Genomic DNA, 14635 nt, shown 5'->3' with positions numbered 1-14635 from the left:
GACTGGCGACCTGTCCAGGGTGTATCCTGCCTTCCGCCAGATGACAGCTGGGACAGGCTCCAGCAGCACCACCCCCGCAACCCTAAGGGAGAAGTGGCTTAGAAAACGGATGGATGGATGGATGGATGGATGGATCTCTGTATTCACTTTAAAGTGTATTTTAGGCCAAAAACATTTTTCAAAAGTGTCATAAAACAATAGGCATTGGTGAGGTAGCTTTTAGAGGCATTGAACACTTAAGACATCTGACTCCTGTCACCACCTCTGTGAACGATTCTGAGCAAGTAAGCAAGTTTCTGAATTGCTTTGCTTACATTTTAATGATTTATTTACACAGGCCTGGTTTATGTCCCCTTTACATTCAACACAGTATATGCAAAACTGTGTGGCCGATAACCTTCTGGTCCCTCAGTGATCAAAACTAGGCATGTGGATACATCCTGTGTTCTCTTTTGCATTTTCTGTAGCTGAGTTGAATGGTTTTTATAAATAAGACCATTATTTTGCACAAGAACAAGACACTGAACAGTTCTTTTTTAATTTGTATTTTCCTGTTCTAGCCTGTCTATGTAGCGTATTATTGGATGTGTAGAATCAAGACAAAACGTCAAAAATCTATTTGGCCTGACCCTCATAACCAAAAAATGCAATGAGAATATCTGTATTGTTACACTCCGGAAAATATTACTGGTAAAGCTGGGGAACAAAAGCCATTCGTGAGCATGAAAAACCACAGTAGTGAAAAACATGGGTCAAAAAATATATATTTAAACAAAAATTTGTTAGTATTCAAAACATTTTAAAAAGATAGTACAACCTGTTAGCACCTATTCTAGCCACATACAAATTATGAAACTAAATTTCATACACAGAAAAATGGACAAATCCGTAAGAAGAACTGTAGCTTACTTAAAAGCCATACAACAGTATTTAAAAATGGGTTTTATAAAACACACAGCAGATAGCAGCAAGAGGAATTCCAGGCATTTTCAGTGTGTTCAGCCCAGCGATCTCAGCTGTCTCCATGGCATCCAAGTTACTGGGCAAATGATTTCTCAGAGCACATCCAATGGATCAATTATTTCTCTGGGATACTCAATCAATGTTCCTTCTCTTGGGAGAATGACCTCTTAAGCCCACGGGATCCCTTGCTGAGGTTTAGTTAGGATTTGGAGAGACTATAGGCCTACTTATAGAAAATGAAGATAATGAAATGCAGCAGAAGTGGGCGGATGGCTGTACATATGATTTCATTCTTCGCTCAGGTAAGCTTGTTAATTAGTACATCAAAAAAAAACAGAGCAAAAGAGATGTTTGTTTTAATGAACATAACAGTCTTGTAATTCCACTGTGGTCATGCATCTGAACCCCAAAGGGGCTTCCACTGTAATGGTGAAATGGTTGTGTTCTCATGCAATACTGTGATGTATGCCAATGTGCACTGTGTTGAAACATGTTTTTATCTCATACCTCCTGACTTTAGGCAGATAAAAAGAGCAACACTTTGAAATTCTGCACAGGCGTCCCACCATCGACTGACATTTGACCAGAATGACTAAGAACTGTGGTGTAGGCACCGATCACTGATAATAATCACTGGCTAAACTGGCTCTTGTGCTGTGGCTTCCTGCACTGCAATAACTGGAGAGGCTGTAAGGAGGAGATCAGTGGGCCAATCCTGGCAGCACGACAGGTGTGGGTGTCTTGGAAAACACTGGAATGGTTCTGATGACGGCTGAGGCTGAGGGGCTCTGAACAATTTGGTAAGCATCCAACAGTTGTGCTGCATTTACTGTAATCACTCCAGTGAGAGATTTCAAGGTTTGGCCTCTATCAGCATACCAGTCAGCCTGAGCATGCGTTTAGCTACCAGCATGCTTTCATCCTCTCCCTGCTGTCCGCTGTCCAGGAATGAAGGCATGATAATGTTTGGGAACTGTATTCTATGTACTTTTGATTCATTTGATTACACGCTAGTCTATCACTACATTCTAGATGAATGTGTTTCCTTATCTCCCTTCTGTCATTCATGCTCAAATTTTGTTATGAAAATAGGATGATTAGATTTTAACAGTACAGGCAAACCTTCAACAGTATGAAAAAGAATGGCTTTTTTTTAGGAATGATTTTGTGAGCCGGTAAAACGAAAGGATAACGTGAATAAAGCACGTCACTGGCCAAAGAAAGGTGCTGTTAATCTTAGGTGGACAGCAGAAAACTTCAGTACCATCTATGCGTAGTGTCAGTAAGACTCTAGAGGTTGTCAGACACTATGGCCCTTAATCACCGACACATTCTTCTAGAATTCAGGCGAACACTGTCTGTTGTATGCACTTTAGAAACAGCTGCACATTCTGATCTATAAAGCTGCTTTAACCCTTGCACTATGCAGTTTTAATTCCCCTGGCGTGGAACGTCATCATCCTAGTGACTGAGAGGACATCTGGACATCAGTACCTCTTTCTGTTGCTGAACACACGAATACAGGAGGCTGACTTAACAGCACACATCAAGATTGCTTAACTCAATGACTGCTGACAAAAGCGAGCGATGCAGAAAGCACACACTGTTTCTCAGCAATGACTGGGAGAGGGTTTTCACCCTACTTGAGACTAAAGGAGATATTTGAATATATACAGGGTCAAACATATATCTAGCCCAGATATGGCCTCATTCTCATAACTACATATCTTACATACATATTATAAGGCTATTCATTTTAATAAGGCTGCCTCAAATTTTTGAGGTAATTTTACATTGTAGTATGTTAATAGAACAAGATTCGGTCTCTGAATGTATTATGTGAAGTTTGATTAGCTCAGAATTTTAAGGCAGCCTGGTAGCTAACTTAACTTTTGAAAGGTAAAGCTGCACTATGTAAGTTTTTGGGATTTGGAGACCTTCCTGGTGGAAATGTGTAATTGCACACAATGTGTCAGTTGTGCTTCGGACCCCCACAAGCAGATGAATCTGATGTGCATTGAAAGAGTATTTAAAGAGAACTCAGTCGAAATATGGTGTAGAATGCGCTTTCTGAGGATGTAAGTGAATTATGTACAATTGTCATCATATCTTCATCAGTATAACATTAATTTTGGATTTGAGGCTTAAACATTGAGCTGGATCCTCTTTTTGAGCCTATGCGTATGACATTAATACATAAAGACATGACATTGTTCGACTTGACACTGACTTTTAAATGATCATTTCAGGCTTCATAGGGCAACTCAGTCCACAAACACCACATTTTAGTTTCTTTTTTCTCCTTCAATTTGAACAATTGTAAATCTCGCATAGTGCTGCTTTATTACATTTTTTTGTGTATAATAGATCTCCATCCTAATGTGTGCACATCCACATACTACAAACACACATTTCTTAACTTTTGAACCATGATGACATGTTACTGTAAATAAATAATTGCAGTATATTATTTATCATGTAGTAACTATTAAAATCTCAAAATATCCCTTTATATATAGTCCCTTTCAACAAATTATTCAGTAATATTGTTGTTGTATTGCATAACATAACAAAAACTACTGATATGAAAAGTGATTCCAAAGTCTTGAAGTGCGTTTTATGTTTTGGTGTCATTATTGGCCTCTCCCTGTCCTGTCCATGTGATCTGTCTACTTCCCAGTCCTGTCCATGTGCTTCTTTGTTTTGGTTTTTAGTCCGGCCCCTTGTTTTGTGACTCCGCCCCTGATTGTTCCCACCTGTGTTTCCGCCTGTCCTTCAACCCTTGTATTTAAGCCCTGTGTTTTCCTGAGTTTCTTGTTGGTCTTTGTTTCTATGTTTGTCTGTGCTGGATGTGCTGTATATATTGTTTGTAGTGTTTGGTTCTTGTTTGAGGTTCTGCATTTCTGTTTGTCATGTCTGATCCGCGTTCTCTCCGTGTTGGCTGTTTGAACCCAGACCGCTTCGACTATGACCCTGGATTTATCTCAGCGTATGCGTCCGCCTCCTCGCTCCTCGTTACCTTTGGACACATACAGCTGGACTACTCTAGCGCCAGATTCTTTGCTCTAAACATCTTGTGTAATAGGAATATAACACTATGTAAAGTGGAGATGCACCAAAAATACCAGTATTTTTAGTGTACGTATCTTCTGATGCCAATACATTAGCAATTAGAAAATATAGGAACTGGGACTAGATCAACCTCGATTGCCAGATTTACCCTTTTCCTAATTTCAAATAACAGGCTTTGATATGCTTACTTAAGTAGTTCACTGTAGTCACATAGTTCAGATAGTTGCTACTTAGCTGGTATTGTATGGTCAAGTTTTAGCATGGCTTAGAGCAGAGGCAGCAAAAAATGACACTTTCTTTGTCTTTGGACAAGTCTTTGCCCTCCCTATTCATGGTCAAATCAGAATCAAGCACAAACTAAAGACACTGGCATATCTCTCACTGTTTTTGCTATTTCAGGTGGGCATGTGGTAAATCAGTGTCCTTAGATGTCGGTATATGGCATGTACATGCATACATGAATCACTACACCAGTACTTACATATCAGCTTTAAAGTAGTTACTGAATAATTTAAAGTAGACACTAAATAATTAAAAGTCTTAAAAGCCTAACTGAATAATAAGCCTTCCTTTAATGGGGTTAAAAACAAGCACAACTAAAAGCACATCAATCAACCTTCACTTTCAAACAGAATATAATGAATACGGTGTGTCAGTGAGTAATTTCAAATCTGTGTTGTGATCCAGAGGAGTAAAGCTCCAAATAAACGCATGAACAGTGCTGTGAGGGGAATATTTTAAGTTTATATCTGACCGAACTAATAGTCTTCTTCTACCTGAGCTGCAACTGGCCACTTCTCACCCCTGCACACCTGAGTGAACACTGGCCAGCCTCAATACCACAAACAGCACGGCCCATTTCCCTGACCTGCCTCGCTACACAGCAGCACATGGAGCAAAGAAGCGGTGGAGAATTGACTTGACTCCTCTGGAGGGTCTATCAAAAGTCTGCTTTGTGGTTGATAGACACTGTTGTTGTTCTTCGAAACAAAATACATACATGCAGTGAGTCAGATGAAGGATTTCGAGAAGCTTTTGTTTTGATACACTGATCGTCTTAAGCACAGTGCTCCACAAGAGAGAGCCGATATACTAAGCACAATGTCATCATTAGCAAAGATGCAATGCTGTGGACAGTAATAAAGTTCAATCTGCTGTGAGCGTTGAGTAAAATGCCAGAAACCTTCTAATAAAAAAAAACACGGGTTGCTAATGAGAACAGCCTTCTCAGACTCCTTAACAAGCAGAGGAAAACTGCCTCTCGGAGGCTTGCCCAACTGCATAGAATAATAAGCAAGGTTAGCGACTCTGGCAGAGGTTCACCCACTGAGCTTCAGCCTCACTCAGCCATGTGTGGATATAATTAAAATAGCCACTTAATCCATAACACACAAAATGCCCACTGCACCAGCCTTCCTAAAAATGACTTTCAAAGACAAATTAGCATTGCATACTGAAAAGCTTGTGCCAATATACTGTAATTGTGAAACTGTTGACATTAATACATTCATATATTCTGTAGGGCGTTTCCATTTGCTGAAGTGCCAAACCATCTTTAATGCTTTCCTGCTATTACTTGTTTTCACTAGTCAAATATATGAAATGGATCCATCCCTCACTTTTAACAGTTCACTCTTGCATAGCATTAAATGTCTTGACAAAAAAAGAAACTCCTGTCTGCTAAACCTTTCACTGGAGACTGAGACACAAACAGTGCGCTTCTCTCATTTGTACATTGATAAATTTATTGCTTGAGGTAGACAAGGCTTAATCTAAAGCCATGAGAAACCATCTGCTGCACATAGTTAATAAAACTTTCACTTTTGGCTTAAAGTATTAGGAGAGCAAAGGCTAAATGTTCCATTGCAGAGACAATTTTATATACCTCGTAAAGCATATCTGTGATATTTTGGCTCTGGGAGAACAACAATGAATCAGTGCACTGGAGAAGCTGTTGGAAAATGATAAGCAGCAAAGGAGCTGTAATATACACCAACTATCTCTTCTATGTATGACAGAACTACATCAAAAACTGCCATCTTATGATAGCATTACATCAATTATTGCAATGTGGGGCTAGTCAAAAGCTGTGCTGCACGTGTTTCCACACCACTCCTGCCTGCTGATGACATGATCACAAAGCTATGGCAGGAGAGGGTCAAGCTCAATTCACCCTTGTCGAATGTCAGACAGGGCGAAAGGTTACACATGCTGTGGGTAACAGCACCAAATGTGTTGGGTTTACAGAAAAGTGCAAAAGAGTGTGCAAAATAGGAAAATATAGACAGTAGAAAATATGATTGGCCTTGGAGTTGGAGACTTAATCTCAGGTTTAGATTGCCACATAAAGGTCATAGTAGATCAAGAAAGCGGATGATACATGTCCCAGCCCTTGAGTTATGCTTGCCTTGAGATTAAAATGACCATAGTGAAAGCTCCTATTACAGACTTGCATATCAGGATTCCAGTCATGGTCCTCAGATCCATTCCTACCTCTTATCCTAATTCAATCTTGAATTGGCCTGCTCTGCGACATAAACTAAGCTTTATGTAATTACCAAAGCAGCTGAACTATGATGAAACTTTGCTAGGAAGAATACAAATGCCTAAAATAAGGTAAAAAAGGGCCAAAAATATCAAAATGCAAACTTTTTTATTAAATACTGATTCTACAATACCCAAACCTAAAGTTTTCATAGTAAAGCATAGTGTTTCAGGGAAATTACCAGAAAGCCTTATGCTTACAGTTCACTACAAGATCAAGAGAAGCGGCATGTGGAAGAACAATTGACTGACAACCACAGAGCCCAGACCTCAAAATCATTGAATGTGTTTGACATTACATGGATTGTGAGAAGCAGAAAAGGTGACCAGCTTCAAAGATTGAACTTTGTGTGAAACTGAAAAGCAAGTCTCCCAAAATGAATGGAAACTATAATAAACTGTAAAATAGAACCAAAAAAGGACTTGTAGCAATAGCAAAACCATTTTTGATGCCATATAGAACCATTTTCTAAAAGGTTCTTAAAAGAAACTAAATATAACTAAATATCCACCACAGATATCCAGTTAACCGTCCAAAGAATCATTTATGCATTCAAAAGGTTCCTTGAGTAGTCAAAGTTGTATATAAAACTCTTGAAGTACTACATTTTAATTGGCATACAATTAACTAAAACTACAGCAACCAGAGCCCAAAATGAAACAGTGATAAAACATGATAATAATATATGCATAAAAATGAAAATATTCAAAACAATGGTTTTGAACAGTTTTGCCACAGCACTTTCTATAAACCACAAACACTAACAATTCAGAAGCAGACAATTCAAACATTAGAGCAGCTTCCAGCTATGAAAGCTAAAAAGGGGGGGTGTTCTTTGCTGAGGTCAGTTCAATTTTGGAAAAATGTTAAGGTCTAAATGACCAGATTATGAATATTAGTGGGCCGTGAACCATGAGTGATGCGAACACTATAAGACTTTAGTTCAGACAATAAAGTTAAGCTGATAAGGGGCACATGAGTTAACCATACCAGCAGCCACAGTGTATCATACTGCCTAAGCCAGATTGTTGTTACAAAGTAAATGGATCTAATGGTGATTACATAGTAAATCTGAGATTGTGCAATCCAGTAATCCATGGCTTTAAGATCTCCTTCCGGACCATTATAAAGCTGTGGTTATTGCACATGGCTATAAAACACACAGCAATGGTAAAATGAAAGCGACATGCAAAGTAAAAAGCTCTGTACCATACAGGCACTCACAAAGAAATCAGGGATTATTCTGCATATTAATCACAAGAAGTTAAGCTTCCTGACATCCAGAGAGTAATCTCAACAGTAGTGATGGGTCATTTAGCCTAGCTACTTTGTCGGTTATTAACGTTGTCCGGAAACAATTTGAATAAGAGAGAAATTGTGATTTCCAGAATTAATCCCTAAGGTCACTAATGATGTTTAATCTTTCTGCCCACCACTGTGCATGACCACCATGGTAGCTCTGTCATTTAATATGACGCTGCATGTTAAGAGGAATGCATGGAATCACTAGCGTCTGGGGACTAAGCAAGCAATAAGCCCGATCAGCAGCCTTACCCCACCTGCCTTGAGTGAGTAATGACTGTTTGGCATCTTTTATATGTCTGGGGTATGTGTGACTGGGAAGGACTGCGCCGCCCTGCCTTTAACCACTTTATGAGATGATTCACTGCTCACTTCATATTCTGACAAAGAGAAGCAATGATTTATGCTGTGGACCCTCAGTCTCACAAATCACACGTACTGCTTCCCAATCTATGAGTGCAGTATGCCGGGAGATCAGAAGGATTTCCCAGACAACTGACAGGATCCGGTGTCAGCTGGATAAAATCTACCCAAGGCAACTTTGGAAAAACCACTAGAGCAGACTGTAGCATTCTGGAGACACAGTTCTGTGCAAAAGTCCACCCTTTATTTCATTTCATTTCCAGTCAGAATGGCCATTAAGTATAAGCTATTCATTGCTCAGGAGGTATTTCTGAGGAGATTAGATATAAGATGATCCACTTGCATAAGGAATGGGGAGTCAGTGAGAATAAGTGAAAATGTCCACTAAACCTGTCAGCATCAGATAAACAGAACTTAAAACTTTCATCTTTGAGGGATAAAAGAAAATAAAGCTGCACTCTTGCTTCAGATCTGAAAAAATAACTGGTATTACAGGTATCCATACACTGTGAGAAGACAACTCAGCACTATGAGTCGGAAAGGATATATAGCTGTCAAGAAGCCATTACTGAGAAAATGAAATAGACAAAAAAGAAGAACATTTTTAAATCATACGAAGGCGTTGTTGCTGAGTCTCCAAACCCCAGATCCCCCAAAAGCTTCTTGAATTACCAAAAGCATGCTGAGAAACGTCTGCATATATGCCAGATTTAGCCGGCTTATAGAGCTGGTGGAGCATTTTGAGCTGAGGGCTCCAACAGAGACCCCAGTAAGTGGGTCAAAATTTCGACAGCAGACCATCTGAAGTGTCAAAACTGTGGCAAGGGAGACCATGGTAATAGGACTAGACTCCCACTTTACTCATGGTAAACAAAGCTGAGTTTGTGAGTGTGTCAGTTTGTAGAGCTGCTTGGCCCATTTTCCCTGCTGCTAGTGAGAAGCATGTCCGTGTGGCAGGACTTCACATTATGGTGTGGTGTGTAAAATTAAGGCCTGTGGACACTTTCAGCAGGGGTTCCTGTCAGCACAGTGATTGTGCAGCATGACCCAAAGGCCTAGACACCGGACACTATCACTAGGTTTGTTTAACACTGAATTTGTGAACTATCTTGCGCTCCACAGTGTTAGTGGTTGAGAGTACAACTTGCTCAGAGTGATGCAATAACACAGCAATAACATAATGATGACATATACCTCCTGTGAGATGATTGGGCGTTGACTCATGAGATGGTGGTTGCATGAAGCTGGCAGTGAAGGAGGCAAAGAGAACATAAACAAGACTCCAACATTCTTCTAAACATGTTTATAAATATTTATCAAAAGATCTGATCAAAGGGTGTTTTGGTCAGTCAGTACATGTACATCAGATTTACAACATCTTACAAGATGCATACTGATGCCAAAGATATTGAAGTGTGACAAAAAACCTGCAATTCATTTTCAGTTCAACAATCCACAGAATGCAGAGCGACAGCATCAACAGCCTCATATCTCCGTTTTCAGTTTGGGGTCAGTGTTTGAGGCACCATAGCAGTAACAACGATCATCTGTACTTATTGCATCTGCTCCATTGGCAGAGCCAGGCAGGCATCTGGTCCTGTGCTTGTGTCAGCTGTTGACTCAGTAGACTGCCCTAGTGTATGGGACTCTTGCCCGAGAGTGGCCTCCATTCGGCATGACAGGCAGCCAAAGCCTGGCCAATTTAGTCCTTCCCATTGGATAACAAGAGAGATTACAATAATATCAAAGTAAAAAATAAAGAATAACCTACTCAAATATTGTAGCCTAAAAAAATGCAGTGGCAGAATAGTGTGTCAGTTTTCTGCTCATGTACATGTGTAGTGTCTTCTCTGGTCTACTGGATGTAAGAGAGATATAACAAGTGTTATTAAGCTGCTTTGTTTCCCTGGACTGTCTGAGTCTGAAGGCTTCACAGACAGAATGATGTCCGGCAGAAAGGGAAGGGACACGTGATCCTGAATGGTGAGAATGCACGCACACCTTCATGTAAACAAGACATTCCACTTAGGCCTGCCATGGATGGGACCCTTTGCGCTGTTCACCTTTACGGAGTATGACAGCTCTTGTCCTACTGCATTGTATCTGTGAAGTGTTTTGACAGGTCCTTGCAACAAACACTTATGGTGTCTACCATCACTCATAGGTTTGCAGAACACGATTGTCTCTGTTTACAATCTCAGTACAATGTTTTAACAAAGTTACAATTATCTACATTCGCTTGTTGATACAGGCTGCCATAATGTCATACAAATTATTTAGGGCAGCCTGTAGTCTACTGTTTTCTATAATAGTGGCATGGCTTTCTCATCCATCCCAGACTGACAGCACCTTCTGCAATAGATATGAAGCAGTTGCTGTTAATGTTTGTTAGGTTCTCAGAGTGTACACCTTGTGTGTCACAATTATTACATAATTGCCTGATCTCAATTATTTGTGCTGTTTACAATAATTTAAGATGCCTGCAATTAATATCCACAGTTAGCTTCATATGTTTAGGAGCATGTGTTTACACTGCAACAAAAGTAGAGTGAATTAGTATGTTTTCACTCATTGGGTTGAGGCAAATACATGTAAATAAAGGAAAACAGAATATATATATTAAGACCGTGAAACTTCTTCTTTTGGCTGGTGCTTTAACACCATTAGAGGACAGAGGGGAGTAAAGTTTGCTTATTTGAGCTGTATCTCATTTCATTTGAGAGCTACTAAGTATCAACAGCTAGGAAGCAAAATGGCTAACCTGCTAATTTGTCCACTTCAGACCTCTACTTTTATAGCTGATTAAACACTAAACAAAACATAACAAATTATTAATCATTATTATTTATATGGAAATTTATCATTAGCTAAAATGTCATAATCATTGCAGACTTAACATGATTGCTGTGGTAGCTAGATGTGATTAATTGTCCTGCATGGCCCTCTCAAGTCCCCCTCAGTAATATATGGACCATAACTTAACCAGCCTCTTCAAAGGGCAGCCCTGCATGGCCCAAAGCACTTTACAAGTCTGAACGTAATTAGCAAAAGAGTTTTACTGCACTTTACACACTAATCATCAGTATGCTATTGGCATGAAGAGCTTTTTTCATCACTGTGACACTACTCCTGTGAATTATTCCACAATCTGCTTTAATTGGATTTCACAGAAGCCTGGCTCTGCTCTGGCATTTCCTCTTTTCAACTGAACGCCATGATTCCTTTCATGTTGCCATGTCCATTTCGAAGCTGATGAATCAAATATTTACATAACTACGCCATGGCTGTTTTATATCAGGCCTATTTTAGCTGAATTTGGGCCAGCAAGAATCTACTCCGCTGCAGACCGGCTAATTTTGCAGCCACGAGAGACAGTGGAGTGTGTGCTGAACAGGGCTCTAATGTGATTGAGAGCTTAAAGAGCAGTGCGGGTTGCAGTTTGCGATGTGAAAGGTGCAATAATACCTAGTCACGCTGCCTCCACCACTGTGACTGCCACTGCAAAGCAAGAAAGGGGGGAAAGCCAAAGTTGCTTAGCAACCTTTGTCCTTTAAAAGATGATTCTCGTTGGGCTGGGTATCCTTTTGTGTATTGCCAATATCACAATGCCATGAGATGTGATGTTCTGTGGACTACATTTTGAGTGCAAATTGTGTTGTCAGTCAGTTCGTCCCTGTCAAGGGGTGTCCGCACTGTCCAAATGTACATATGCCTGATGTGTACTTGCTGTTGACGAGTACAGTTGTCAAAGCTAGTATTTCAATGGCGAGGACAGATACAGCTGACAAAGAGAAACAGGGCTGCTGCGTCAAAGGTGAGGACAAAAAGCTGAATTAATGGATGGCCCTGTGACAGCATGGCTTTAGGACATAGTCTGCCTTTGTCCACTCCTCCTTCCTAGGTCACCCCTCCAAAATCCAGCTGGAGCCATGTGAGTGGCAATAGGAAAGGCTTGTTAATGATCTGTGTGATACCATGATTTAAATAGAATCAATAAAACACTTGTATTGTTTTTTTGCATAAATGTATGAATCCATTAACATCTCATGCTAGAAACATCCTTTTTCATGAGTCATCCATTTTGTGTACACACTCATGTCCCCCAATTTTCATTTAACCCTGTTATCTGATCATATTCACCCCTAATGAAATATCTGGAATAACCCACAAGTCACATATTCAGCATCACCATCCAAATTTCTGAAGATTATGGGAAGAAGTAAAAAGCTCTTGACTCTTTTTTCTTTGTTTTCAGGAGCGCTTCACTTGAGCTCTGCTACATAACAGTCACATAACTATGCCATAAACATGCCATGGAAGATGTCATATGTCAAAAATGACTTTTAAATGAATCGTTTATTTTCAATCTATGATTTGGGGAACAGGTTTAGATGATAATATCACAGAATATAAGGTTGCCAGCTACATAACATTGACGTAAACATGTCATGGAAGATGTCATATGTTGTCAAAAGTTGTCATGACAGATTATGTCCAGTAACATATCAATATCATGTTCCCATTACCAGTCATTGTCATTACAGGTGACAACTCATGACAGCAAATTACATTTTTCATTACGTTTATGGCATGGTTATGTCACTGTAAGTGTGGCCTTATTTTCAGTGATACTGTCACCTGACCTTGTTACCCAAATTATTGATTGAAAATAAATATTTTAAGTGAATCAGTAGAATGGCCATAATGTCCTCATGTAATTAGCATTGATGCTAATTAAAACGTGAATCTTGAGATATTGCTCCTGAGATGGGTTAACACATTTTGAATGGTTCAATGCATTTTTTCTTAGGATTAGTGTTGCGAATTATTTAAAAAAGATAGTTAAAAAGGCTAAGTGACACCACAATCGTGGAATCTCACAGTTAATTAGCTGGGTCATCTTTATTAGTGCAGTGGAAACACCAAAATATAGAAGGCAGGTGTACTCCAGGACCAGTACAGGGGTTATCTCTTGCCTAAGCCCTTTAAATGTTACTTATACCTTATTTTTACTTAGACCTGACCCAGTAGAAACATCAGAGTGACACTGAGATGTATGCCAAATGTCATAGGTAGTGGCCAGACCGGCAGTCAGTGATCCACCTGCGTGTTTAACAGTCTTGATGCAACTGGAAAACGTCCTTCAGCAAAGGGGAAACGCATGGCAAAAGAGAGCATGATAGAAAATGACAAGATGCCATGAAAGGAGTTCCTGTTCCACCAGCAAGAAAATGTCAGAGGCTAAAAATTCATTTTCTTGTGTGGATACATGGCGCACGTCAGGCACAAAGTCAGGAAGTTTTAATGCTTTCAGAATTGCCATATAAACCCATACACTCCTGCATACACAAAGCTGCTACTGAGTCCCTCCTTCTCTCTGTGTGTCTTTCTCCCTTGCTATATCTCTCTCTTTCTCTCTCTCTCTCTCTCTCTCACACACTTACTCTCAATATGGGTCAGCCAGCCCCCTTCCTGCTCACAGCCACCCCTGCAGTTGCTCTAGTATGAGTGCAGTATTCACTTGAATGCTCATGTGTTCTCTCCCTCCTCTCACTCTCAGATGCAGTTTGGGTTTACCGTACAAAGGCTCATCTTTTATTAAAATGCAACCAAGGATGAATACATAAGTATATTTTACATCCTGACCTATTATAACTGTAACTATTTGCATCTGCACAGAAACACCTTCCTGCGTCCACAAAAACCACCTACTTCCACAAATGCATCCCACGATTTACACAAGTAGTTCTTATTCCATTTTTATGGAGAGCTTTATTTGCAGTCTGCGCATGGTTTTTGCAGGGGGGGGGGGAGGAACCAAGAAGGGGGGTGAGCAAGAGAGAAAGAGAGAGAGAGAAAGAGAGAGAGAGAGAGATTTTCATCACAGTGAGAGAAGCCATGGCTTGTCAGATATGAGAAGACAGTGCGTGGGTGTGCTGGGGGTTAGAAGCTCGTGAAGAGCAGGGCCCTGTTAACGCTCCTTCTTTTCTCTCCGTCTCCTTATTTGCACCACATTGGAGTGTCCACGCACTTACAAAAGCCCTTTTCCAATGGGCCTCAAAAAGCAGGTGCTTTTCAAAAGGCCCTAATTAGACAGCACCATAAAAATCATTAATGCAGAAGATAAGAGGTGCCCTCAGTCTACCTTCAGTCAACAGACACAGTATCATCCACTTGCTTTTAAAACTTTACAATGCTAGCTTATCCCTTTACGCAGCTAATCGCCTAAACATGGCTGTCATCACATGCCACACACTTCAAAGGGGTTGTACTGACCCAGGAGAGTTGGACTTCATGTGGTCTCGAACGCTGCCGGTAATGTCTGTGTATAAACACTGAGCTGGGATTCAGACAAGAAGCCATCTTTTATTAATAAGCCTTAATTTGGAT

Source organism: Pygocentrus nattereri, chromosome 27, assembly GCF_015220715.1.
Source record: "Pygocentrus nattereri isolate fPygNat1 chromosome 27, fPygNat1.pri, whole genome shotgun sequence".
Classification (NCBI taxonomy): Eukaryota; Metazoa; Chordata; class Actinopteri; order Characiformes; family Serrasalmidae; genus Pygocentrus; species Pygocentrus nattereri.
The sequence above is the reverse complement of the archived record's forward strand: the minus strand, read 5'-3'. Positions refer to the sequence as shown.